At 45.5% G+C, this 26,793-nt stretch overlaps 1 protein-coding gene and 1 long non-coding RNA gene across 3 annotated transcripts in view; both read left to right on the forward strand.

Moving 5' to 3' along the window:
- The window catches only part of LOC138740887 (uncharacterized), a 257,137-nt gene that overhangs the window by 102,627 nt on the left and 127,717 nt on the right, over positions 1-26,793 (forward strand). The window lies entirely within an intron of this gene.
- LOC138740880 (sorting nexin-32-like) overlaps positions 1-26,793 on the forward strand; it is a 90,660-nt gene that overhangs the window by 2,278 nt on the left and 61,589 nt on the right. The window contains exon 2 of one of the 2 annotated variants that reach the window (XM_069894148.1): positions 19,714-19,820. The exons of the other annotated variant lie outside the window; for it this stretch is intronic. The gene's annotated coding sequence lies outside the window, so the exon portion shown is untranslated. The remainder of the gene's footprint in view (positions 1-19,713; positions 19,821-26,793) is intronic. 2 annotated transcript variants of the gene reach the window in all.

The following is a 26,793-nucleotide window of genomic DNA, read 5'->3' on the forward strand; positions in this document are numbered from 1 at the left end:
ATTGAATGGCAGAGCAGGTTACTCCTGGCCCTACTTCTTATGCTCCCCACCAATAAGAGGGGCTGTGCTGAGGGAGAGCGGAACAGTTTCGAGGGAGCTTCTTTATAAACTAAAGCCCTGTCTTCCCTTGTGGGTGATGCCGTTGCCTCTACTGCCAGAAGAGATGAGAAGTTCTCCATTCCCTTGATGCTGAATGATCCAGGCCGCTTTTAATTTGCCTTTAAATTTAGACATTCACCTTTGCTCTTTGCAAAAGCCTTGGTGTGTACATTTTATGCAATGTTTCCATACTTTTTATACTTTGATACAGCATTGGTTGTGGAAATCTACTGAGAGCTGAACAAGAAAGGGTGGGCCAAATTATCTCCCAATTCATAAGAAGAAAACATAATATCTTGCAGCTAAAATACTACACTGGAGAAAGTCAGCAGGTCAAACAGTGTCCTTTCTATAGCAAAGATAAAGATACTATCGAACAGATGTTTTGGGCTTGAGCCCTTCACCAAGGTATGGAGGATTGGGATAGGTCTGTCACTCAACGTTGGTTCGGTATCTTTATCTTTGCTATGTAAAGGACACTGTTTGATCTGCTGAGTTTCTCCATCATTGTGTTTTTAATATCCTACCCATGCACATCCTGGCAACAACCGAGTAAATCTGCTTGGCACTCCTTCAATCATATTGATGTCCTTCCTGAATATAGTTAACTTTTAGCCTGCCCCGCTCAAATTCTTACTAATGGCTGCTTGCATTTATTCTGTCTATACCCATCATAATTTCGTATACCACAATTAAATCTCCCCTCATTCTTCTACGGTCCAGGGAATGAAGTCCTAGCCTGTTCAACTAGAATGTCCGAACAACATTCTAGTAAATCTTCTCTGCCCTCTTTGTATCTTATTGATATCTTTCCTGTAGTTCGGTGACCAAAACTGCACACAATTCTCCAAATCTGGCCTCACCAATGTCTTGTACAACTTTACCATCACTCCCCAACTCCTATATCCATTCCTCTCCATTCACAAAGCCATCACCCCCTCCCACTGCCTGCTGCTTCTCCCCTCCCTCCCTTATCCACCCATTACCCCCTGCCTTTGGGACTGTGCCCCTCCCCGCCATCATTTTGTGCAGACACCTGTCAACATTTTTCCATACCTTGATGAAGGGCTCAAGCCCGAAACGTTGGTGATATATAACCATATAATAATTACAGTATGGAAACAGGGCATATCAGCCCTTCTAGTCCGCACCAATATCTTAATATTTGCTGTATAAAGGACACTGACCTGCTCAGTTTCTCCAGCATTGTGTCTTTACTTCAACCACAGTGTCTGAAGACTTTCTTGATTTTCTAGTATCTTGCAACTTCCTGACAAAGGAAATTGTTTGGGGAAATGAAAATCCTATCAAATGTTTTGGTTGTTAATTGCAATAGAGAGCTGCCCTGTTTATAAGTAGGTTGAATTTTAGAAACTGGGACATCTACTGTCGTTCTTCTGGATCTGAATTTCTGTGCAACTGTCACGAGTTTGGTTTGCCCTACTTTTAAAAGGTGGGCAGTGCTGCATTGCTAGTAAATTGCTGAGGAATGAAGGTCAGAATGGTTTCTACCTTTTTTCCTCCTCTGATTTATCTCGACTTTGCACTCCACATTAGCCAAACCAAGGAGCTGATTGTGGACTTCAGCGGGAAGTCAGGAGAACATGATCCAGTCCTCATCGAGTGGTCAGCAGTGTAGAGGTTCAAGAACTTCAAAATCCTGGGTGTCAACATCTCCGAGGATCTGTCCTGGAGCCTCTATGTCAATGCAATCACGACAAAGGCTAATCAGCGGCTAGACTTGGTGAGGAGTTTGAGGAGATTCTGTTCGTCACCGAAAACTCTCATAAACTTCTACAGGTGTAATGTGGAGAGCATTCTGACTGGTTGTATCATTCTCTAGTGTGGAGGTGTCAACGCTCAGGACAAGAAGAACTCCAGAAGGTTGTTAACTCGGCCTCTGCCATCACGGGTACCAGACTTCACTTCATCAAGGACATCTACAAGAGGTGGTGATTTAAGAAAGCAGCCTCTATCCTCAAAGACCCCCATCACCCAGGCAACATTTGCTACCATCGGGATAAAGGTCCAGGAGCCTGAAGACGAGCACCCAGCAACACAAGGACAACTTCTTTCCCTCCGCCATCAGATCCTGAATGATCAGTGAACCAAAGACACTGCCTCACTGTCTTTCTCTTACATTATTTTTATTTATTTTGTGAGGTGGTTTATATAAATGTTTGCACTGTGATGTTGCCGCAAAACAACAGATTTTGTTCGTAACAATAAATTCTGATTCTAACTTTTAAGTTCTGTTTTATCGTAAGAAGTGATGACCAGGTAGCTCAGGACATTTTGACAAGGGTATCCATCTCGTTTCTCTTCTTTAATGTGATGGACTTCAGGGGAGCCCAGGGGGATCACTCTCTGTTGGCCATCGATGGCTCCACCATCGAGGTCGTTGATAGCACCAAGTTCCTTGGCGTGCACCTGGTGGAGAATCTCTCCTGGTCCCCCAACACCAGATCCATTGCCAAGAAGGCCCAACAACATCTTTACTTCTTGAGGGGGTTGAGGAAAGTCCAGCTTCCACCCTCCATCCTCACTATATTCTACTGGGGTCGCATTAAGAGCATCCTTTGTAAGCACATCACTGCCTAGTTCGGGAATTGCACCATCCCAGAATGCAAGTACCTGTTAAGGAATGCTGAGTGGGTCAATGGGGTCTCTCTCTCCTTGCCATGATGGACATTTATAACAGCCATTGTTTGTGGAAAGCCATAAACATCGTGAAGGACTCCATACGCCCCACCCGCAATCTCCCTCCTGCCATCCAGGAAGAGGTACAGATTACGAAACAGATTTTTTCCCCCAAGCCATAAGGTTTCTGAACTCTGAGGACTCATAAGTAAAATGTTATTTATTTTTTTTTAAAGTTTCTGATGTAATTTAGCCATGTAAATAACCAGCTCCACGGTCTGGAGAAATGCAACTTCCTTTTCACTGAACACTGCAATGGTTATGGTATGAACGACAAATCAACGCGACTTGACTTTAGATCTTGGGTAGCAGAGGAGTAACTATGAGATGCCGCAAAGTGGATAGTCCAGGTTAAACACCATTGTTCCTAACGCGGCCAGGTTTGGGAGTCAAACTTGTCCTGCTCTGGAGGGAGGTGGAGCCTCGCCCCAAGGGTGGAGTTGCATTGGGGCACTTTGTAGATAAACAGCCAGGCTTGCGGGCTGCTAATCCAGCGATGCCATTGGAGACTGGAAGATTGTTTTGCTCTGTCCACATCACTGCCACAGGGATTACTTCTAGTGGGATGTGAGTGGAAAGAACAAGGTTGAGAACAACTGGCATTGAAGGTCCCATGTCTGTTATTTGGAGACTGTCGATGATGTTCTGCCAGGCTTCCTGTAGCCAGTATTTCTCAATGAACATTACTGAATCAGATAATCTGGTCCTGTGCCAATTATCTGAGCATCTCAGAGCTAATTTGACAGCAGTATATCATTTATGCAGTGTAACTTGAAACTTGGAAGCACTTCTTGTACATTTATTCATTAGTGCCAAATGGAGGTAAAGCGGAGAGCAGAGCAATCTTCTAAACAATTGACTTGGGTCCAATTCCCAGGAGGTGCAGTGAGAAAAGCTGCTGACTCCTAACTCCGCTCACCCGGGCTCAGTTCTGCCCTCATTCAAAGGTTTATTTTCTTGTCACGTAGCAATAATTTAAAAATGTACTCCCCAATTTACGACAGTAATTCGGAACGAAAGGTTGGTCATATCTCGGGATGGACGCACGTTGGACTTGCGTACTTACCTTGTTAGTTGGCGTCCCTGGGCTGGGCGCGGCCCTCTTGATTCCTGTGCGCATGCACGAGCCTTCAGATGGTGCGAGCGCAGTGGGTTCGCATATTGGTGTTCGGTTGGCGTGTGCGTAAGAGTTAAGCACCCTAACAATACTGAATTTCCACCTCTGATACAATCAGAAAGCTTTCGGCGTTTGATAATCTTTGGGAGCCCTTCTTGCCCTCAGCACCCTGTTGAATCCTGATTCCGGTACCTGGTTTCTACAGAGGTGTGGTGGAAAATGTGCTGACCGGCTACATCGCAGTCTGGTGGGGGGGGGGGCACCAATACCCCTGAGCGGAAAGCCCTGCAAAAGGTAGTTGACACAGCCCAGCTAATAACAGGCAAAACCCTCCCCGCCATCGAGAACATATACAAGGAATGGTACCATCAGAGAGCAGCAGCAATCATCAAGGATTCTCTCCATATTGCACAGTTTCTTTAATTTCTTGTTTATTTATATGTGTAAATTGAGTCAGTTTTTTTTTGCACTGCCAATAAGTGGTAATTCTGCCTCTCCTGCAGAATCTCAGGGTTATATGTGATGTCATGTATGTACTCTGTCAGTAAATCTGAAATCTGGTTCCTGCTGAGTCTGCAGCCTCTGTGGGTCCCCTGACTGCAAATCGCCAACTGTCCACAACCAGTCTGGATCCATAAGCCGCTGAGCCCCTCGCTGGTCCGCTGCCGCAGTCACTGTCCTGTAGGGTTGTCTCCTTGGGGTAGAACGGTTAGCATAGCAATTGGTGCGGTGCTGTTAAAGCGCCAGTGACCCAGGTTCGAATCCAATGCTGTCTGTTAGGAGTTTGTACGTTCTCCCTGTGTCTGTGTGGGTTACTTCCGGGAGGCTCCAGTTTTCTCCCACCATTGAAACGTACCGGGGGTTGTCGGTTAATTGGGTGTAAATTGGGCAGCACGGCTTGTGGGCTGGAAGGGCCTGTTACCGTGTTGAATGTCTAAATTAAATTATAATTAATGTTGGTAAAGGGAAACAAGCCGCTTTCAGGTGGAATAGTTGGGAGGATGCGGCTCTGGAGCCGGCTGCGGGTATGTGCGAAGCACCATTCAGGGGCCAGCGCTGTTCTGGCACCTGAAAGGTCCGCAGCGGGGGAGAGGTGCCGCGGAGCAAATGCCAGCTTCTGTCGACTGTGGCTGTAGTCCCGCCCACTTTTAGGTGCCTAGGGGGAGCGCTCAGAAGTGGAGAATACACCTACCCGAGGAGGGTTGGGTAAGTGCTCCTCGGGTCAGAGTTCTCTGCTTTCAGGTGGCCTCCCAACAGCCACATTCGGGTATTTTAGGCGGCTTTACATTTGGGTATTCTGGCCACCTGAAAACGGCTATTGTTAATGTGGATTCACGGAGTGGCCTTGGGGAACTGAGTGATGCCATGGGGGTGGGGTGAGTCAATGCCATAGCAACAGCCAGAGGGAGAGAGAGTTAGAGATGCATGAGATAGCTTCAGAGATGTGTAGGTCTGGAGCAGGGCCTTGTTGGCAGGCAGAGCGTCAAGAGATTAGCTTTAAGACCTGGTCCTGACTGCATCCTGTCTGTCTGTCTGTTGGGGGGAGGGGATTTGAGTGGCATTGGATGGGAAGCAGCTCCCTGTGATGCACCATTCGGTGAGCAGGGCCCAAGATGGCGGTGCCCTTGTTTGGCTGTGGCCTCAAGAGGTTTCAGACTCCATGGGGAAGCAGCAGACTGGTGCAAGAAAAACTGGGAAACCAACACCACCCCCCCCCCCCCAACAAATTTATGATTTAATTTAAAAGGCTAGGTATATTTTTAATAGTCGGGGAATTAAGGGATGTGGGGAAAAGGGAGGTCAGTGGAGATGAGCCTCTCATCAGATCAGCCATGATTGCATTGAATGGCAGTACAGGTTTGATGGGCTAAATGGTCTAATCCTCCTTCTTGTGTTCAAATGCATGCTGGTTGCATGACACCCTGCTGTTAATATTGCACTTTTGGGTATGGAGGTGAAATATTTAAAAACAGAGGCTTTTTAGATTTGTATTGGTTGTAGATTCCAGATCTAAGAACAGGTGGGCCTGTACATTGGCGTTGCAACCCCTTTATATTTTATAAAAATATATATCTAGTGCTGAGATTTGGGGAGTGAGTTGAGGGAATGCTTCAGTCCACAAAAGCTAACAGAAGTTTTAAACTTTTACTTTCTCTCTGCAAACAACATTGGTGACTGGGGTCAGTTGATTTTAAACCCGAGATTGGGACATGTTGGTTACGGAGCCGGTTTACGGTTATTGAGGGAGCTTCCCACTTCGACGGAACTGCTATAATGTTCTTTTCCTGAATTTGCTCTCCAGCCACTTCATACGGTGAAACCCACTTGTGTTTGTGATTTATCGTTCACTCTAGTGGCTGCAGAACTGCAATTGTTCCACACAGAAACAGGGCCCTCAGACACTGAGGAAATGCCCAGCCACTTCTACTAATCCCATTTATTCTCCTCATAACTCTCCCTCACCCCCCCCCCCACCAAGATTCCACTTGTGCTAACCGACCTTTGGGACAAGAGGGGGCCGGCGTGATAGGTGCAACGCTATGACAGAGCCAGCGACCCAGGTTTGAATCCACATGCTGTCCGTAAGGAGTTTGTATGTTCTCCCCGTGACCTACATGGGTTTCCTCCCACCCTTCTAAAATGTACCGGGGTGGGGGATTGTCGGAAGGGCCCATTATATGGCGTTCTAAATTTAAAAATTAAAACTGGAACGCCCAGGTGAAACCCACACTGTTGCAGGGAGGGAGAGCATGCAAGCTCCACACAGACAGCACTGGAATTCAGGATCTGCTGGAGGTTCAAAGTGTGGAAGAAATTTCATGAAGAGAGGAATGACGTGGTCACAAATAGTCTGTTTAAAATCAGCTCCTGTTCAGCGAGGTATGTAATTTAGAAGCTAAGTTGTAGCCTTAATAATAGTCAAGGACGCTAACAGTGGTTATTGACACATTCTTCTGCAAATTAGACAAAACTGAGATTTTATTGTGCAAAAATTGTAATAAAGGTCTTGATGTAGTTTTCAACGGGGTTATTCCATTTTCTGTAATAGCTTGTTTGTCTCTCCATAAATGTGCGTGCTTGTGGAAGTAGTGGAGACTGGTGTCTACTCTCCACAATGTGAAGTCAAGTCTACGAAACGATGCCCTGTCTTCACTCGGTTAATTTCGTTGAAAGAGCCAGCCAAGTTTGGAATCTCCCTCTGTGGAAGTGTGACGGGCAAAGAAAAAAAAACGTAGTTGGGCTGTAAATGAAGGGTGAGGGCTCTGAGGAGGGAGCAGGCCAGTCTCCGCCTTTGTGCTTGGTTGGTTAAGAGTTGCCCGTAAATTGGTCAAGTATCCAAACAGCTGCATCAGCCAGACATCTCCTGGCTCATCTCTGCAAACTAAAGCAATTGTTAAATAATTGCCCACCGCAAATTTGAATGAATGAGGTTCAAGTGTAATGCAAGAAATGCTTGCTATGGTTTTCCAGTCACTATCTCGGAGGATCTTTCTTGGACCCGACACACTAACGGCGTCGTGAAGAAATCACGTCAGCGCCTCTACTGCCTCAGGAGTTTGCAGAGGTTTGGTACGACACTGGAAACCCTGGCAAATTTCTACAGATGTGCGGTGGAAAGCATGCTGACTGGCTGTTTCACGGTCTGGTACGGGGATACGGAGCGTAAAGCCCTGCAAAGTAGGCTGCGATGCAATCAGTCAGAATGCATTCTACAGTATGGAAGTTTGACATACCAAATCTCCCCGACCGCTTTAGAAAGTGGAGGTGCAGGTGAGATTGCAAGTTTTAAATCAGTAACAGGAGAAACAGAAAACATTCTACAGTATGTGTTGACAATTTAGCAAAGCTGAAGTGGATGTGAAGAGCAACCACTCTGTATTTGGCAAAGACATTAAAAGGCTATTAAAGGACAAGACCTGGTATAATGAATCCTAAGAAACTGGGGAAAAAGCTGTTCAAATGTTTTGGAAAGCTAGAAATTGGTCTGCATAATTATGCAACTTGTGCTACTGACCCACGACTGTATCGCCAGACCCAGCTCCTACAGGGTCATCAGGTTTACAGTTGGGAGTAGTTGTCCTCATAAGCAACGACGACGAGTCACACTACAGAGACGGGGTGGAATATCTCACGATGTGGTGCGAGAGGAACAACCTAAGCCACAATGTGGACAAGACAAAGGAGATGATCGTGGACTTCAGGAGGACCAGGGACGACCACCCTCCACTACACATCAACCACTCTAGTGGAGAGCAGCAAGTTTCTTGGAGTTCACTTAACTAGTGCCCTATTGTGAGCACTGAACATCTCCTCAATTGTCAAGAAGGCTACAGGCTGCCATTATGTCAAACTTCTACAAGGAGCTCAATTGAGAGAATCCTGGCCGGCTGCATCACAGTGTGGTATGGTAGTTGCAGAGAAATGGATCGGAGGTCAATCCACAGGACCATAAGAATTGCAGAGAGGATCACTAAAGTCTCCCTTCCCCCATCAACATGATCTACCAGAATTGTTGTCTGAAGATGGCTCACAAAAGTACTGTGTGTGTGTGTATCTTTCAGCTGTTCCTGTTGGAGAAGAGATACAGGAGTATCAGAGCCAGCTGAACGACCAAAGGAACTGCTCCCACTCACCATCCGAGATTCTTATATTTGTGAAACAATTATTGTTTTTATTTATTGTATATATGAATACTTGTCCTACATGTGTATTGTTTGTCTGTATGTGTGTTACGTCTGGTTGTGTGTGTTTTGCACCAAGGACTAGAGAACGCTGTTTTGTCGGGTTGTACTTGTGCCATCAGATGACAACAAATTTGAGTCACGTGACCGATTTGCTTGTGAGATTAGCTGCAGGTGGCAGTACCTCTTGCTGTAAGAGTTCTCCTGCTTTACAAAGCAACAATAAAGGAACTTACAGCTGTATTTATGTTTGTCAACTATTTGCAGGCCCACTTTAACATGGGTCTGGTGCCTTTACAGTTGCCTGTAACTGGAAGTGTTGGGGAAGAGATAAAGGAGTATCCGAGGCAGCACCACCAGGCTGAGGAACAGATTCTTCCCACGGGCAGTGAAATTGCTGAATGAATTGATTGTATAATCCCTCTGAGACTACTATTTAATGAACTAGATTTGATTTGGCTATCACGGTTGGCTTAGTGCAACGCCTTTATAGCGCCAGCGATGTGGACTCCGGTTTCTTCCCACCATTTGAAATGTACCGGGGTTGTAGGTCAATTGGGTAGCACAGGCATGTGGGCCAGAAGGGCCTGTTACCTTGTTGTATGTCTAAATTGAAGTTCTTGTATGGTTATATTCCAAGAGCATGGCTGCATTAGCATCAGAAGTTGTCTGCTCCAAACTATCCTTCAGGGATCCATCTTGGCATCATCACAGAATTAGAGACTTGTTTAACCCTCTTTCTACTTTGCAGGGACTGTCAACAAGCCCATATACTCCATGTCCTGGTTTTATATCCAACCGCCAGCTGGTTTCTACTGGTGTTTGTACTGTATTTTACCCACAGACCCAGTCTGGAGTATATGTATGTGTATATGTATATGAGTATATGTATGTGTATATGTATATGTATATGTATATGAGTATATGAGTATATGAGTATATGTATATGAGTATATGTATATGAGTATATGTATATGAGTATATGTATATGAGTATATGTATATGAGTATATGTATATGAGTATATGTATATGAGTATATGTATATGAGTATATGTATATGAGTATATGTATATGAGTATATGTATATGAGTATATGTATATGAGTATATGTATATGAGTATATGTATATGAGTATATGTATATGAGTATATGTATATGAGTATATGTATATGAGTATATGTATATGAGTATATGTATATGAGTATATGTATATGAGTATATGTATATGAGTATATGTATATGAGTATATGTATATGAGTATATGTATATGAGTATATGTATATGAGTATATGTATATGAGTATATGTATATGAGTATATGTATATGAGTATATGTATATGAGTATATGTATATGAGTATATGTATATGAGTATATGTATATGAGTATATGTATATGAGTATATGTATATGAGTATATGTATATGAGTATATGTATATGAGTATATGTATATGAGTATATGTATATGAGTATATGTATATGAGTATATGTATATGAGTATATGTATATGAGTATATGTATATGAGTATATGTATATGAGTATATGTATATGAGTATATGTATATGAGTATATGTATATGAGTATATGTATATGAGTATATGTATATGAGTATATGTATATGAGTATATGTATATGAGTATATGTATATGAGTATATGTATATGAGTATATGTATATGAGTATATGTATATGAGTATATGTATATGAGTATATGTATATGAGTATATGTATATGAGTATATGTATATGAGTATATGTATATGAGTATATGTATATGAGTATATGTATATGAGTATATGTATATGAGTATATGTATATGAGTATATGTATATGAGTATATGTATATGAGTATATGTATATGAGTATATGTATATGTGTACGTGTGTGTGTGTGTGTATATGTGTGTATGTGTGTGTGTGTAAATATATATATAAATAGAAATATATATAAATAGAAATATATATAAATAGAAATATATATAAATAGAAATATATATATATATAGAAATATATATATATATAGAAATATATATATATATAGAAATATATATATATATATAGAAATATATATATATATAGAAATATATATATATATATAGAAATATATATATATATAGAAATATATATATATATAGAAATATATATATATAGAAATATATATATATATAGAAATATATATATATATAGAAATATATATATATATAGAAATATATATATATATAGAAATATATATATATATAGAAATATATATATATAGAAATATATATATATATAGAAATATATATATATAGAAATATATATATAGAGAGAAATATATATATAGAGAGAAATATATATATAGAGAGAAATATATATATAGAGAGAAATATATATATAGAGAGAAATATATATATAGAGAGAAATATATATATAGAGAGAAATATATATATAGAGAGAAATATATATATAGAGAGAAATATATATATAGAGAGAAATATATATATAGAGAGAAATATATATAGAGAGAGAAATATATATAGAGAGAGAAATATATATAGAGAGAGAAATATATATAGAGAGAGAAATATATATAGAGAGAGAAATATATATAGAGAGAGAAATATATATAGAGAGAGAAATATATATAGAGAGAGAAATATATATAGAGAGAGAAATATATATAGAGAGAGAAATATATATAGAGAGAGAAATATATATAGAGAGAGAAATATATATAGAGAGAGAAATATATATAGAGAGAGAAATATATATAGAGAGAGAAATATATATAGAGAGAGAAATATATATAGAGAGAGAAATATATATAGAGAGAGAAATATATATAGAGAGAGAAATATATATAGAGAGAGAAATATATATAGATAGAGAAATATCTATCGCGGACGAAGATTTATGGAGGGGTAAAGTCCACGTCAGCTGCAGGCTCGTTTGTGGCTGACAAGTCCAATGCGGGACAGGCAGGCACGGTTGCAAGGGAAAATTGGTTGGTTGGGGTTGGGTGTTGGGTTTTTCCTCCTTTGTCTTTTGACAGTGAGGTGGGCTCTGCAGTCTTCTTCAAAGGAGGATGCTGCCCGCCGAACTGTGAGGTGCCAAGATGCACGGTTTGAGGCGATATCAGCCCACTGGCAGTGGTCAATGTGGCAGGCACCAAGAGCTTTCTTTAGGCAGTCCTTGTACCTCTTCTTTGGTGCACCTCTGTCTCGGTGGCCAGTGGAGAGCTCGCCATATAACACAATCTTGGGAAGGCGATGGTCCTCCATTCTGGAGACGTGACCAACCCAGCGCAGTTTGATCTTCAGCAGCGTGGATTCAATGCTGTCAGCCTCTGCCATCTCGAGTACTTTGATGTTGGAGATGAAGTTGAGGATGGAGCGGAGACATCGCTGGTGGAAGCGTTCTTGGAGCCGTAGGTGATGCCGGTAAAGGACCCATGAATCTGAGCCGAACAGGAGTGTGGGTATGACAACGGCTCTGTATACGCTAATCTTTGTGAGGTTTTTCAGTTGGTTGTTTTTCCAGACTCTTTTGTGTAGTCTTCCAAAGGCACTATTTGCCTTGGCGAGTCTGTTGTCCATCTCGTTGTCGATCCTTACATCCGATGAAATGGTTGACCGTTTTGAGTTTTGTGTGCCCGATGGAGATGTTGGGGGGCTGGTAGTCATGGTGAGGAGCTGGCTGATGGAGGACCTCAGTTTTCTTCAGGCTGACTTCCAGGCCAAACATTTTGGGAGTTTCCGCAAAACAGAACGTCAAACACTGAAGAGCTGGCTCTGAATGGGCAACTAAAGCGGCATCGGCTGCAAAGAGTAGTTCATGGACAAGTTGTTTTTGTGTCTTGGTGTGAGCTTGCAGGCGCCTCATATTGAAGAGACTGCCATCCGTGCGGTACCGGATGTAAACAGCGTCTTCATTGTTGAGGTCTTTCATGGCTTGTTTCAGCATCATGCTGAAGAAGATTGAAAAGAGGGTTGGTGCGAGAACGCAGCCTTGCTTCACGCCATTGTTAATGGAGAAGGGTTCAGAGAGCTCATTGCTGTATCTGACCTTGTTGGTTTTCATGCAGTTGGATAACCATGTTGAGGAACTTTGGGTTTTTCCTCCTTTGTCTTTTGTCAGTGAGGTGGGCTCTGCGGTCTTCTTCAAAGGAGGTTGCTGCCCGCCGAACTGTGAGGTGCCAAGATGCATCTCACACACACACACACACACACACACACACACACACACACACACACACACACACACACACACACACACACACACACACACACACACACACACACACACACACACACACACACACACACACACACACACACACATTTATATATATATTTATATATATATATATACACACACAAAAAATATATATATGATATGAAGGGTTAAAAATGGCCATACTCCAAAGGGTTAAACTTGCACCTGCATTTTGTGAGCTGCTGTGTTCACGTTATCAAATCATGTGTGTGTATTGGCTCTAGCTGACTCAAGCAGCCTCTGATTAGGTGTACCTTGCTGTGAAGCAAATTGTTTTCATTCCTGTCTGATTTCAGTTCCACTTTGCCAGCTCTGCGCATTTGTGGCCCAAAAAGGGCATGGAGTGGATGAACTGGCTGAACCCCGGCGTCGGGTGAGGGTATGCCCACCAAGATCCGTCTCTGGTTGGGGAGAGCAGCGTGAACATCCGTTTCTCTTGCGTAAATACAGGTGAAAACTGGTTCTGCCAAAAGCAGTCTGATTTTTGGTCTCTGCAATTGAGGCAGACAGACAGGATGAAGGCTATTTCGTGTAATATTACTCGTTCTGTACATAAGAATAAGGGAAGCTCAAGTCTGATCCCTCCACATTGGATGTGTGTTTCCACAGATTTCAGAGTACATATAATGCATCACCTACAACCCTGAGATTCTTCTTCCTGCTGTCGAGGCAGAATTACCACTTATCGGTAGTGTAAAAAAACCCCATTATACTCAACGTACTCATGTGAACAAACAGCGTGATGCAGAGAGAAAAAAAATCAATAAAGTACAAAAGTCCTTAAATGAGTCCCTGATTGGGTTTGTCGTTGAGGAATCTGATGGTGGAGGGGTAGCAGCTGTTCCTGAACCTGATGCTGCGAGTCTTAGACCTCTTTCCTGATGGCAGCAGTGAGAACAGAGCGTGTGCCGGGTGGTGTGGATCCTTGATCACTGCTGCTCTCCTGGCGGCAGTTTTTCCCTGTAGATGTTCTCGACGGTGGGGAAGATTTTGCCTGTGAAGTCCTGGGCTGCGTCGACCTGCTTTTTGCGAGGCTTTATGGTTGGTGTGTTGGTGTCCCAGTACCTGTCTGTGATGTCGTTTTCCATCACACAGCTGTAGAAATTTGCCAGGGTTTCCGATAACATACCGAACTTCCGGGATCTCCTAAGGATGCTGGCGTGCTTTCTTCATGATGCAATTAGTGGGTTGAGCTGCTAAAAATCTAAAATAGAAACAGTGGTATGGTTATCATAGCAACCCTGCTCCAACTCCAGCGACCCAAGTTTGAATCCAGCATTGTGTATAAGGAATTTGTACGTTCTACCCGTGACTGCGTGGGTTTTCTCCAGGGGCTGCAGTTATTTGGGCGGCACAGGGATTGTTGGGGCAGAAGGGCCTGTTACCATGCTATCAGTCTAAATTTAAAAGATGCTGGAACAGCTCTGCAGAATGAGAGAGATCGGTTTCAGTATGGAGACCTTTGGTTGCAACCAGCTTTCTGACTAGCCTTTGACTAGAAATGTTGGTTCATTTTCTCTCTCCCGAGACTGTATGACCTGCAGAGTTGTTCCAGTATTAATTTCTGCTGCATGGTGCCATCTAACACTCTGGGCGGGATACAGTGCCTTCATGCTCCAGATGCTGGTGGAGAAGCTGGTCCTCGCTATAACTGGATCCTGGACTTCCTAATGGAAAGACTGCTGTCTGTGGTCTGTGCAGCACAGCTTGTTGTTAAGTCTGATGGTCCTTGATGCTGTGCCGACTCATATATTCCATTTTTTTTTTTTAAATGCCAAAACTTCCCTACCCCATTACCCTCTATTTTTCTTTCATCCGTATGCCTGTTTGAGAGTCTCAATAGTGCCCCTGATGTTTCAGCCTCCACCACCACCCCTGGCAAGGCGTTCCAGGCACCCACCTAAAAAAAAGGTTATCCCTGATGTCTCCCCAAAACTTCCCTCCCTTCACATTGTACAGACAAACAGGCTGTCCACCCTATCTATGCCTCTCAGAATCTTGTCAACCTCTATCAAGTCTCTTCTCATCGTTCTTTGCTCCAGAGAGAAAAGTCCCAGCTCTGTTAACCTTGCCTCATAAGATTTATTTTCCATTCCATGCAACATCCTGGTAAATCTCCTCTGCCCCCTCTCCACAGCGTCCACCTCCTTCCTGTAATGAGGTGACCAGAATTAAACACAATATTAAATACAAATCTGTGGTCTTACCCTATCAATCCCCTATTAATGAAGCACAACATTCCATCGGCCTTCTTAACTATCCTATCCACCTGTACGGTGACCTTGAGGGATGTATGGTTTTGAACCCCAAGGTCTCTCTGTTCATCCACACTCTTTAATTAGCCATCCATTAACCATGTACTCAGCCTTTGGTTTGTCTTTCCCAAATGCATCACTTGAGTGGGGGAGGGTAGTTCAAAACGGATCAGTGTGAACTCCATCCGCCACTTTTCTGCCCAACTCTGCATCCTGTCTTTATCTTCTTATAACCTTCAACAACCTTCAGCTCCATTCTCATCTCCTCCAACCTTTGTGTCATCTGCAAACTTACTGATCCATCCTTCCACCTCTTAATCCAGGTCATTTGTAAAAAATCATAAAGAGCTGGGGTCCCAGAACAGATTCTTGTGGCCCCTCCACTAGTCACCAACCTCCAGGCAGAATACTCTCCTTCCAGTATTACACTCTCTGCTTTCTTCCTACAAGTTAATTTTTTAACCACACAGCCGAGGTTCTGCTGATCCCGTCCCTCATGACTTTCTGGATGGGGTACCTTGTCAAATGCCTTGCTAAAATCCACGTAGACCACATCTACCACCCGACCCTCATTAATTTATTTTGTTACCTCCTCAAATAAACTCAGGCTGGTGAGGCATGTTGCTGATCCCTGAGTAGACTGGCTGTCTCCAAATGCATGTAGATCCTATCCTTAAGAATCCTCTCCACCTGAGAGTACAGCAATGGTACATGGAAATGAATAAATGTATTCCATAGGAAAAAATAACATAATTTAAAAAATAAAGTCACATTATTTGAACAAATTTGTGAACCATACGTGGAACACACAGAGAGGGCCTACCGCAGACTTCCATCCCCTAAAATGATAGAATGAGAAGAAGACAAAATGAACTGACCCAGTGTGTAAAAGTAGATGACACAATTTTCTTGTTTATTTTCATTGTGTGATGACATTGTTTAATGGGTTTATTGTATTGTATATGTTGAACGTTTAATGGATTTGGAGGGGGGTGGGAGGGAGGGAGAGGGGGGAAAAGGGGAGAAAATGACACTGTGTATATTCAAGAGGGAAATGTCTGTGTGTATTTTGATTAATATGGTTCATAATGTGAAAAAAAATAAAAAAATTAAATAAAACAAATCCTCTCCAATAGTTTGCACACCACTGATGTAAGACTCACTTGTCTATAATTCCCAGGATTCTCCCTATTACCTTTTTAAAGCAAGGGGATGACATTTGCCATTCTCCAATCCTCCAGCACCTTCCCTACAGCCAGAGGATTCCTAGATCATCGCTACTGCCCCAGCTCTCTCTTCTCACTTCCCACAGCAGCCTGGGGTACATGGTTTTAAGAAGATTTAACACTTCCACTTCCTTATTCTCCATATTGTTCAGCACACGGGTCTCTAACATGCATTCTGGTGCCGACCTTGCTCACTGCAGAACGCCGAGCACCGTCACGCTGAGCACAAGCACCTCAGGGTTGTGTGCTTAGCCCGCTCCTGCTCGCACTACTGATCCCCACGACTGCATCGCCAGATCCAGCTGTAGCAGTCATCATTTGCAGATGGCACCACGGCAGCTGTTGGTCTCATCAGCAACAGCGATGAGTCAAAATTCAGAGAAAGAAGGGTGGAAAATCTCGTGAAATGGTGCAAGCTGACAACCTGAGTCTAAGTGCGGAAAAGACATGGAGATGATCATGGCCTTCAGGAGAACCAAATATGACTGCCCTCCACCACACATCAATAGCTCTGTAGTGGAGAGTCCACTTCAGAAATAACCTGTCTTAGACTCACAGCATCTCCTCGCGGGTCAGGAAGGTGCAACAGCTCCTGACCCCCTTGAGAAGACTGAGGTGGCTTTCTACAGGAGCTCTTTTGAGAGCATTCTGGCTGGCTGCAGCACCGTGTGCTGTGGAGTATCAGATGGAAGGGTCAATCCACAGGACCACCATAGCGGGCAGAGAGGATCACTTCTCCCTTCCCTGACCCCCCTCCCCAAATTGATGTGATTTACCAGGATCATTGTTTAAAGAGGGTGCACAAAAATCCTTCCGTCCTGCATGCAGTGTCTCCCAACTGCTTCCCTCCAGGATGAGATGCAGGACTATCAGAGCCAGTGCCACCAGGCTGAGGAACAGCTTTTTCCCACAGGCAGTGAGAATGGTGAAAGAACTCTCCACTATTTATTAATTGCACACAGTGCATATATTAAAATAAATATTTGTCTATGTGTTTTGCACTATTCTGCACTATGGACTGTAGATCACTCTTGTCGGGTTGTAGATAAAACAGAGTCTGGGATAAACTCAGCTGACTTTCTTTTCTTTTTAATAAACTTGTATTAACGAGAGAGAGAGTAATATTTATAGGTCATATGTAGAACAGAAAATAGTCATCAATCAATGCAGAATATGAATCGTAAGGTAATTATACAGTGTAGAAACATTGATCATAATAAAATTAATGTGTACATTGTAATAATGTATGAATGTAAAATAATGTATACATTGATCATATTAATAATAAAAAATGAATTAAACCAGTTCATATTCTATTATAAGCAAATTGTTCTGATAAGATGCCTAAATAATCTCATCTATGTTTTTAAAAAAAAAATGAATGAAAAATGGAAAAGAAGAGGAGGGAGAGAAAAAGAAACCCCTCCCACTAAGCATGGACTAAGAAAGGAAAAATAAGCCAAGGACTGAGTTTCAGCCTCTGCACGTCGAGCAAACGCTCCAGCCTATGTCATCAAATTGTGATCGTAATCCATGAATGGACCCCATAATTTGTTGAATTCAATCATAGTTTCTTTAATAGTCTGTCTGATTTTCCCCCAAGCTCCAACAAGACATCCAATGCATGTGTGGTCGGTGGTAGACAAACTTTCCATTTCATCAAAATTGCTCGTCTGGCTATCAACGAGGTAAAAGCTACAACTCTTCTCCGAGTTCGGATCAAGGAAATGTTTTTCTGTTGAGAATAACCAAATGGAGCAATACAGGGGCAAGGGTCTATCTTGATCCTAAGAATCTCTGAAACCGTCTGGGGGGGTAGAAAAATAGTCTCCAAAAAACTTTCCATTTTGGACCCTCCCGAGACATATATGAACCAGGGATGCCTCGTGAATTCTACATCTGTCCAATATTGATTCCATGTCAGAATGAAAACAAGCTAATTTAACCTTAGACTGGTGTACTGCTTTGAATTTCAGTAGGCAAAGTTGTGCACAAAATGAGGTGTTGTTAATCAGGTCGAGAGTAGGATCCCGATTTTCATCTGAAATATAGAGATATTCAAATCTCTTTCCCATTCTCTCTTAATTGCATTTCCAGAACCATCAAATTTTCATAGATGGTGGCTGTCAAGCTGCCTTGATGAAATTTTATATCAAAAAGTGAATCCGGGACATTGGTTGGCTGAGTTTGGCCAGCATTGTGTTTTTACTTCAACCACTGTGTGGACTTTTCCTGTTTTACTTCTTTTGTCAGGTTGTACTTGTATAATCAGGTGATAACAAACTTGAATGATAACTTTGGACAATAATTTTTTGTTGATAGGATTTGCTTCTTTTAAAATAAAAAGTGGGGATTATGACCGACAACCTCAAGCTGAGCACAAACCTCATTTCAGATTTGCTCTATGCAGTTGCAGAAGCATTAAACATGCTAAATTCAACCATTTAATCACATCATGATGCTGACACATGGCATTCGTTCAACTGACCTAAACAACGTTTTGCTGCTGATTTTCATTTGTACTCAACATCTGATGCCTCTCGTGTCAGTGTCTAACAATAGTCAGTCAGTATTGATGGATTCCAATGCCCCTGAGTCACAATGAGAGTTGTGATGTAAAAGCTCACCAAGTATCTTCAAATTTCACTGATGAATCAAATTTTTTCTAAACTTAAAACAGGACATAATATGAGAAAATCATTGAAACACTGTTGGTGGACTAGAGTCCATTTGACCAAGATGGCTCATCTGGCCAACAACATAGAGAAAGCCACAACCCGTGGCACAGATACAGAAAAACTCCCTGTGGCTGGTTCAATAACCCCAAAAAGAGCTGTTATTGGATTGGGTCATAACTGCATCTGAAGTACAGTTGAAAAGATATTAAAAATTTCTTTCCAATAGATCTCTAAGGATGGACAAGACCAAATGTAGTAATATCAGATTTGCATCTGTCACAGCTAGGGTTAATATTAGAAAAGATGAAGGCAACAATGAATTTTCAATGACATGTTGCACTTCACGGTTTTGTCTGCTTGAAGCAGACTTAAAATATGACAGGAAACCACAATCTAAAAAGAGGTTTGTGGAAAAATTTGATTTTTGTGATCAGTGGCCCCAAAGCCGAAAGTGTTCAGGAAGCAAAATCTTTGTTGTCTGGTGTTATGAGCAAGTAAACTTTTTTAAAAGTAGAGATTGTAAAGGCTTGATCCACAGTATAGGCCCTCCTGCCACTGCACATAAATCAATTAAAATTTGTGTTTAAAAACTCCGTGTTTAAATTTGTGAATGACCTGAACAGAGATTGAAAGCCTTGTATTCATATTTTACAAGTGTATTTTGAAACGTCAGAAATTATTTGCAAAGCTCCCTCTACTCGTCAGGTTTCCGATGAATCGAACAGGAGTCTCTGTGGCTGTGGGAATCTCTGGAGGCGGATCCATGGGCACTCTTGTCTCTGAAGGAACTCTCTTTTGCCTCCCTTTCTCTGGTACTGTAAGAGGTCCTTGGCAATACTAATGGTGACTCTTTGCCTTGTTAAAGTACATCGTATGTTTCATTTTTAATTATTATGTGACAAAATGATAGGAACATTGAACTCTTACCATTCGATTTTGTTTTCTTTCTTTTCCCCCCTCCCCCCCACCCCTGGAGAGCCCACAAGTATTTGAATTAACCTTTGCTAATATATCTTTACTTCCTATCAACACTGTGAGACCGGCTGAGTCCCTCCAGTATTTCTGTGTTTTCATTACAGTCGTGGCAACTGCAGTGTTTCACTTCTTCCAGTGGATGCCCATTTCATTTCCCCCACCCCATCCCCTCTCTGACATGTCTGTCCATGGCCTCATGCGCCGCCAGGCTGAGACCACCCACAAATTGGAGGAACAGCACCTCCTCTTCCTCATCTGCGCACCCTCCGAACAGATGGCATTAACATCGACTGTTCTGGTTTCTGTTTAAAACCCCCACACACCCCCAGCTTCTTTCCCCTCAGCTCAGTCTGTTTGCCTCTCTCTCTCTGTCTGTCGGTCTCTCTGTCTGTCGTTCTCTCTCTCTGTCTGTCGGTCTCTCTGTCTGTCGGTCTCTCTCTCTGTCTGTCGGTCTCTCTGTCTGTCGGTCTCTCTCTCTGTCTGTCGGTCTCTCTCTCTGTCTGTCGGTCTCTCTCTCTGTCTGTCGGTCTCTCTCTCTCTGTCTGTCGGTCTCTCTCTCTGTCTGTCGGTCTCTCTCTCTGTCTGTCGGTCTCTCTCTCTGTCTGTCGGTCTCTCTCTCTGTCTGTCGGTCTCTCTCTCTGTCTGTCGGTCTCTCTCTCTGTCGGTCTCTCTCTCTGTCTGTCGGTCTCTCTGTCTGTCGGTCTCTCTTTGTCTGTCGGTCTCTCTCTCTGTCTGTCGGTCTCTCTCTCTGTCTGTCGGTCTCTCTCTCTGTCTGTCGGTCTCTCTCTCTGTCTGTCGGTCTCTCTCTCTGTCTGTCGGTCTCTCTCTCTGTCTGTCGGTCTCTCTCTCTGTCTGTCGGTCTCTCTCTCTGTCTGTCGGTCTCTCTCTCTGTCTGTCGGTCTCTCTCTCTCTGTCTGTCGGTCTCTCTGTCTGTCGGTCTCTCGCTCTCTGTCTGTCGGTCTCTCGCTCTCTGTCTGTCGGTCTCTCTCTCTCTGTCTGTCGGTCTCTCTCTCTCTGTCTGTCGGTCTCTCTCTCTCTGTCTGTCGGTCTCTCTCTCTCTGTCTGTCGGTCTCTCTCTGTCTGTCGGTCTCTCTCTGTCTGTCGGTCTCTCTCTGTCTGTCGGTCTCTCTCTGTCTGTCGGTCTCTCTCTGTCTGTCGGTCTCTCTCTGTCTGTCGGTCTCTCTCTGTCTGTCGGTCTCTCTCTGTCTGTCGGTCTCTCTCTGTCTGTCGGTCTCTCTCTGTCTGTCGGTCTCTCTCTGTCTGTCGGTCTCTCTCTGTCTGTCGGTCTCTCTCTGTCTGTCGGTCTCTCTCTGTCTCTCGGTCTCTCTCTGTCTGTCGGTCTCTCTCTGTCTGTCGGTCTCTCTCTGTCTGTCGGTCTCTCTCTGTCTGTCGGTCTCTCTCTGTCTGTCGGTCTCTCTCTGTCTGTCGGTCTCTCTCTGTCTGTCGGTCTCTCTCTGTCTGTCGGTCTCTCTCTCTCTGTCTGTCGGTCTCTCTCTCTCTGTCTGTCGGTCTCTCTCTCTCTGTCTGTCGGTCTCTCTCTCTCTGTCTGTCGGTCTCTCTCTCTGTCTGTCGGTCTCTCTCTCTCTCTGTCGGTCTCTCTCTCTGTCGGTCTCTCTCTGTCGGTCTCTCTCTGTCGGTCTCTCTCTGTCGGTCTCTCTCTGTCGGTCTCTCTCTGTCGGTCTCTCTCTGTCGGTCTCTCTCTGTCGGTCTCTCTCTGTCGGTCTCTCTCTGTCGGTCTCTCTCTGTCGGTCTCTCTCTGTCGGTCTCTCTCTGTCGGTCTCTCTCTGTCGGTCTCTCTCTGTCGGTCTCTCTCTGTCGGTCTCTCTCTGTCTGTCGGTCTCTCTCTGTCTGTCGGTCTCTCTCTGTCTGTCGGTCTCTCTCTGTCTGTCGGTCTCTCTCTGTCTGTCGGTCTCTCTCTGTCTGTCGGTCTCTCTCTGTCTGTCGGTCTCTCTCTGTCTGTCGGTCTCTCTCTGTCTGTCGGTCTCTCTCTGTCTGTCGGTCTCTCTCTGTCTGTCGGTCTCTCTCTGTCTGTCGGTCTCTCTCTGTCTGTCGGTCTCTCTCTGTCTGTCGGTCTCTCTCTGTCTGTCGGTCTCTCTCTCTGTCTGTCGGTCTCTCTCTCTGTCTGTCGGTCTCTCTCTCTGTCTGTCGGTCTCTCTCTCTGTCTGTCGGTCTCTCTCTCTGTCTGTCGGTCTCTCTCTCTGTCTGTCGCTCTCTCTCTCTGTCTGTCGGTCTCTCTCTCTGTCTGTCGGTCTCTCTCTCTGTCTGTCGGTCTCTCTCTCTGTCTGTCGCTCTCTCTCTCTGTCTGTCGCTCTCTCTCTCTGTCTGTCGGTCTCTCTCTCTGTCTGTCGGTCTCTCTCTCTGTCTGTCGGTCTCTCTCTCTGTCTGTCGGTCTCTCTCTCTGTCTGTCGGTCTCTCTCTCTGTCTGTCGGTCTCTCTCTCTGTCTGTCGGTCTCTCTCTCTGTCTGTCGGTCTCTCTCTCTGTCTGTCGGTCTCTCTCTCTGTCTGTCGGTCTCTCTCTCTGTCTGTCGGTCTCTCTCTCTGTCTGTCGGTCTCTCTCTCTGTCTGTCGGTCTCTCTCTCTGTCTGTCGCTCTCTCTCTCTGTCTGTCGCTCTCTCTCTCTGTCTGTCGCTCTCTCTCTCTGTCTGTCGCTCTCTCTCTCTGTCTGTCGCTCTCTCTCTCTGTCTGTCGCTCTCTCTCTCTGTCTGTCGCTCTCTCTCTCTGTCTGTCGCTCTCTCTCTCTGTCTGTCGCTCTCTCTCTCTGTCTGTCGCTCTCTCTCTCTGTCTGTCGCTCTCTCTCTCTGTCTGTCGCTCTCTCTCTCTGTCTGTCGCTCTCTCTCTCTGTCTGTCGCTCTCTCTCTCTGTCTGTCGCTCTCTCTCTCTGTCTGTCGCTCTCTCTCTCTGTCTGTCGCTCTCTCTCTCTGTCTGTCGCTCTCTCTCTCTGTCTGTCGCTCTCTCTCTCTGTCTGTCGCTCTCTCTCTCTGTCTGTCGCTCTCTCTCTCTGTCTGTCGCTCTCTCTCTCTGTCTGTCGCTCTCTCTCTCTGTCTGTCGCTCTCTCTCTGTCTGTCGCTCTCTCTCTCTGTCTGTCGCTCTCTCTCTCTGTCTGTCGCTCTCTCTCTCTGTCTGTCGCTCTCTCTCTCTGTCTGTCGCTCTCTCTCTCTGTCTGTCGCTCTCTCTCTCTGTCTGTCGCTCTCTCTCTCTGTCTGTCGCTCTCTCTCTCTGTCTGTCGCTCTCTCTCTCTGTCTGTCGCTCTCTCTCTCTGTCTGTCGCTCTCTCTCTCTGTCTGTCGCTCTCTCTCTCTGTCTGTCGCTCTCTCTCTCTGTCTGTCGCTCTCTCTCTCTGTCTGTCGCTCTCTCTCTCTGTCTGTCGCTCTCTCTCTCTGTCTGTCGCTCTCTCTCTCTGTCTGTCGCTCTCTCTCTCTGTCTGTCGCTCTCTCTCTCTGTCTGTCGCTCTCTCTCTCTGTCTGTCGCTCTCTCTCTCTGTCTGTCGCTCTCTCTCTCTGTCTGTCGCTCTCTCTCTCTGTCTGTCGCTCTCTCTCTCTGTCTGTCGCTCTCTCTCTCTGTCTGTCGCTCTCTCTCTCTGTCTGTCGCTCTCTCTCTCTGTCTGTCGCTCTCTCTCTCTGTCTGTCGCTCTCTCTCTCTGTCTGTCGCTCTCTCTCTCTGTCTGTCGCTCTCTCTCTCTGTCTGTCGCTCTCTCTCTCTGTCTGTCGCTCTCTCTCTCTGTCTGTCGCTCTCTCTCTCTGTCTGTCGCTCTCTCTCTCTGTCTGTCGCTCTCTCTCTCTGTCTGTCGCTCTCTCTCTCTGTCTGTCGCTCTCTCTCTCTGTCTGTCGCTCTCTCTCTCTGTCTGTCGCTCTCTCTCTCTGTCTGTCGCTCTCTCTCTCTGTCTGTCGCTCTCTCTCTCTGTCTGTCGCTCTCTCTCTCTGTCTGTCGCTCTCTCTCTCTGTCTGTCGCTCTCTCTCTCTGTCTGTCGCTCTCTCTCTCTGTCTGTCGCTCTCTCTCTCTGTCTGTCGCTCTCTCTCTCTGTCTGTCGCTCTCTCTCTCTGTCTGTCGCTCTCTCTCTCTGTCTGTCGCTCTCTCTCTCTGTCTGTCGCTCTCTCTCTCTGTCTGTCGCTCTCTCTCTCTGTCTGTCGCTCTCTCTCTCTGTCTGTCGCTCTCTCTCTCTGTCTGTCGCTCTCTCTCTCTGTCTGTCGCTCTCTCTCTCTGTCTGTCGCTCTCTCTCTCTGTCTGTCGCTCTCTCTCTCTGTCTGTCGCTCTCTCTCTCTGTCTGTCGCTCTCTCTCTCTGTCTGTCGCTCTCTCTCTCTGTCTGTCGCTCTCTCTCTCTGTCTGTCGCTCTCTCTCTCTGTCTGTCGCTCTCTCTCTCTGTCTGTCGCTCTCTCTCTCTGTCTGTCGCTCTCTCTCTCTGTCTGTCGCTCTCTCTCTCTGTCTGTCGCTCTCTCTCTCTGTCTGTCGCTCTCTCTCTCTGTCTGTCGCTCTCTCTCTCTGTCTGTCGCTCTCTCTCTCTGTCTGTCGCTCTCTCTCTCTGTCTGTCGCTCTCTCTCTCTCTGTCTGTCGCTCTCTCTCTCTGTCTGTCGCTCTCTCTCTCTGTCTGTCGCTCTCTCTCTCTGTCTGTCGCTCTCTCTCTCTGTCTGTCGCTCTCTCTCTCTGTCTGTCGCTCTCTCTCTCTGTCTGTCGCTCTCTCTCTCTGTCTGTCGCTCTCTCTCTCTGTCTGTCGCTCTCTCTCTCTGTCTGTCGCTCTCTCTCTCTGTCTGTCGCTCTCTCTCTCTGTCTGTCGCTCTCTCTCTCTGTCTGTCGCTCTCTCTCTCTGTCTGTCGCTCTCTCTCTCTGTCTGTCGCTCTCTCTCTCTGTCTGTCGCTCTCTCTCTCTGTCTGTCGCTCTCTCTCTCTGTCTGTCGCTCTCTCTCTCTGTCTGTCGCTCTCTCTCTCTGTCTGTCGCTCTCTCTCTCTGTCTGTCGCTCTCTCTCTCTGTCTGTCGCTCTCTCTCTCTGTCTGTCGCTCTCTCTCTCTGTCTGTCGCTCTCTCTCTCTGTCTGTCGCTCTCTCTCTCTGTCTGTCGCTCTCTCTCTCTGTCTGTCGCTCTCTCTCTCTCTGTCTGTCGCTCTCTCTCTCTGTCTGTCGCTCTCTCTCTCTCTGTCTGTCGCTCTCTCTCTCTCTGTCTGTCGCTCTCTCTCTCTCTGTCTGTCGCTCTCTCTCTCTCTGTCTGTCGCTCTCTCTCTCTCTCTGTCTGTCGCTCTCTCTCTCTCTGTCTGTCGCTCTCTCTCTCTCTGTCTGTCGCTCTCTCTCTCTGTCTGTCGCTCTCTCTCTCTGTCTGTCGCTCTCTCTCTCTGTCTGTCGCTCTCTCTCTCTGTCTGTCGCTCTCTCTCTCTGTCTGTCGCTCTCTCTGTCTGGCTCTCTCTGTCTGTCGCTCTCTCTCTCTGTCTGTCGCTCTCTCTCTCTGTCTGTCGCTCTCTCTCTCTGTCTGTCGCTCTCTCTCTCTGTCTGTCGCTCTCTCTCTCTGTCTGTCGCTCTCTCTCTCTGTCTGTCGCTCTCTCTCTCTGTCTGTCGCTCTCTCTCTCTGTCTGTCGCTCTCTCTCTCTGTCTGTCGCTCTCTCTCTCTGTCTGTCGCTCTCTCTCTCTGTCTGTCGCTCTCTCTCTCTGTCTGTCGCTCTCTCTCTGTCTGTCGCTCTCTCTCTCTGTCTGTCGCTCTCTCTCTCTGTCTGTCGCTCTCTCTCTCTGTCTGTCGCTCTCTCTCTCTGTCTGTCGCTCTCTCTCTCTGTCTGTCGCTCTCTCTCTCTGTCTGTCGCTCTCTCTCTCTGTCTGTCGCTCTCTCTCTCTGTCTGTCGCTCTCTCTCTCTGTCTGTCGCTCTCTCTCTCTGTCTGTCGCTCTCTCTCTCTGTCTGTCGCTCTCTCTCTCTGTCTGTCGCTCTCTCTCTCTGTCTGTCGCTCTCTCTCTCTGTCTGTCGCTCTCTCTCTCTGTCTGTCGCTCTCTCTCTCTGTCTGTCGCTCTCTCTCTCTGTCTGTCGCTCTCTCTCTCTGTCTGTCGCTCTCTCTCTCTGTCTGTCGCTCTCTCTCTCTGTCTGTCGCTCTCTCTCTCTGTCTGTCGCTCTCTCTCTCTGTCTGTCGCTCTCTCTCTCTGTCTGTCGCTCTCTCTCTCTGTCTGTCGCTCTCTCTCTCTGTCTGTCGCTCTCTCTCTCTGTCTGTCGCTCTCTCTCTCTGTCTGTCGCTCTCTCTCTCTGTCTGTCGCTCTCTCTCTCTGTCTGTCGCTCTCTCTCTCTGTCTGTCGCTCTCTCTCTCTGTCTGTCGCTCTCTCTCTCTGTCTGTCGCTCTCTCTCTCTGTCTGTCGCTCTCTCTCTCTGTCTGTCGCTCTCTCTCTCTGTCTGTCGCTCTCTCTCTCTGTCTGTCGCTCTCTCTCTCTGTCTGTCGCTCTCTCTCTCTGTCTGTCGCTCTCTCTCTCTGTCTGTCGCTCTCTCTCTGTCTGTCGCTCTCTCTCTCTGTCTGTCGCTCTCCCTCTCTGTCTGTCGCTCTCCCTCTCTGTCTGTCGCTCTCCCTCTCTGTCTGTCGCTCTCCCTCTCTGTCTGTCGCTCTCCCTCTCTGTCTGTCGCTCTCCCCTCTCTGTCTGTCGCTCTCCCTCTCTGTCTGTCGCTCTCCCTCTCTGTCTGTCGCTCTCCCTCTCTGTCTGTCGCTCTCCCTCTCTGTCTGTCGCTCTCCCTCTCTGTCTGTCGCTCTCCCTCTCTGTCTGTCGCTCTCCTCTCTGTCTGTCGCTCTCCCTCTCTGTCTGTCGCTCTCCCTCTCTGTCTGTCGCTCTTCCTCTCTGTCTGTCGCTCTCCCTCTCTGTCTGA

The sequence above is a fragment of the Narcine bancroftii genome, chromosome 8, assembly GCF_036971445.1.
Source record: "Narcine bancroftii isolate sNarBan1 chromosome 8, sNarBan1.hap1, whole genome shotgun sequence".
In the NCBI taxonomy this organism is placed as follows: domain Eukaryota; kingdom Metazoa; phylum Chordata; class Chondrichthyes; order Torpediniformes; family Narcinidae; genus Narcine; species Narcine bancroftii.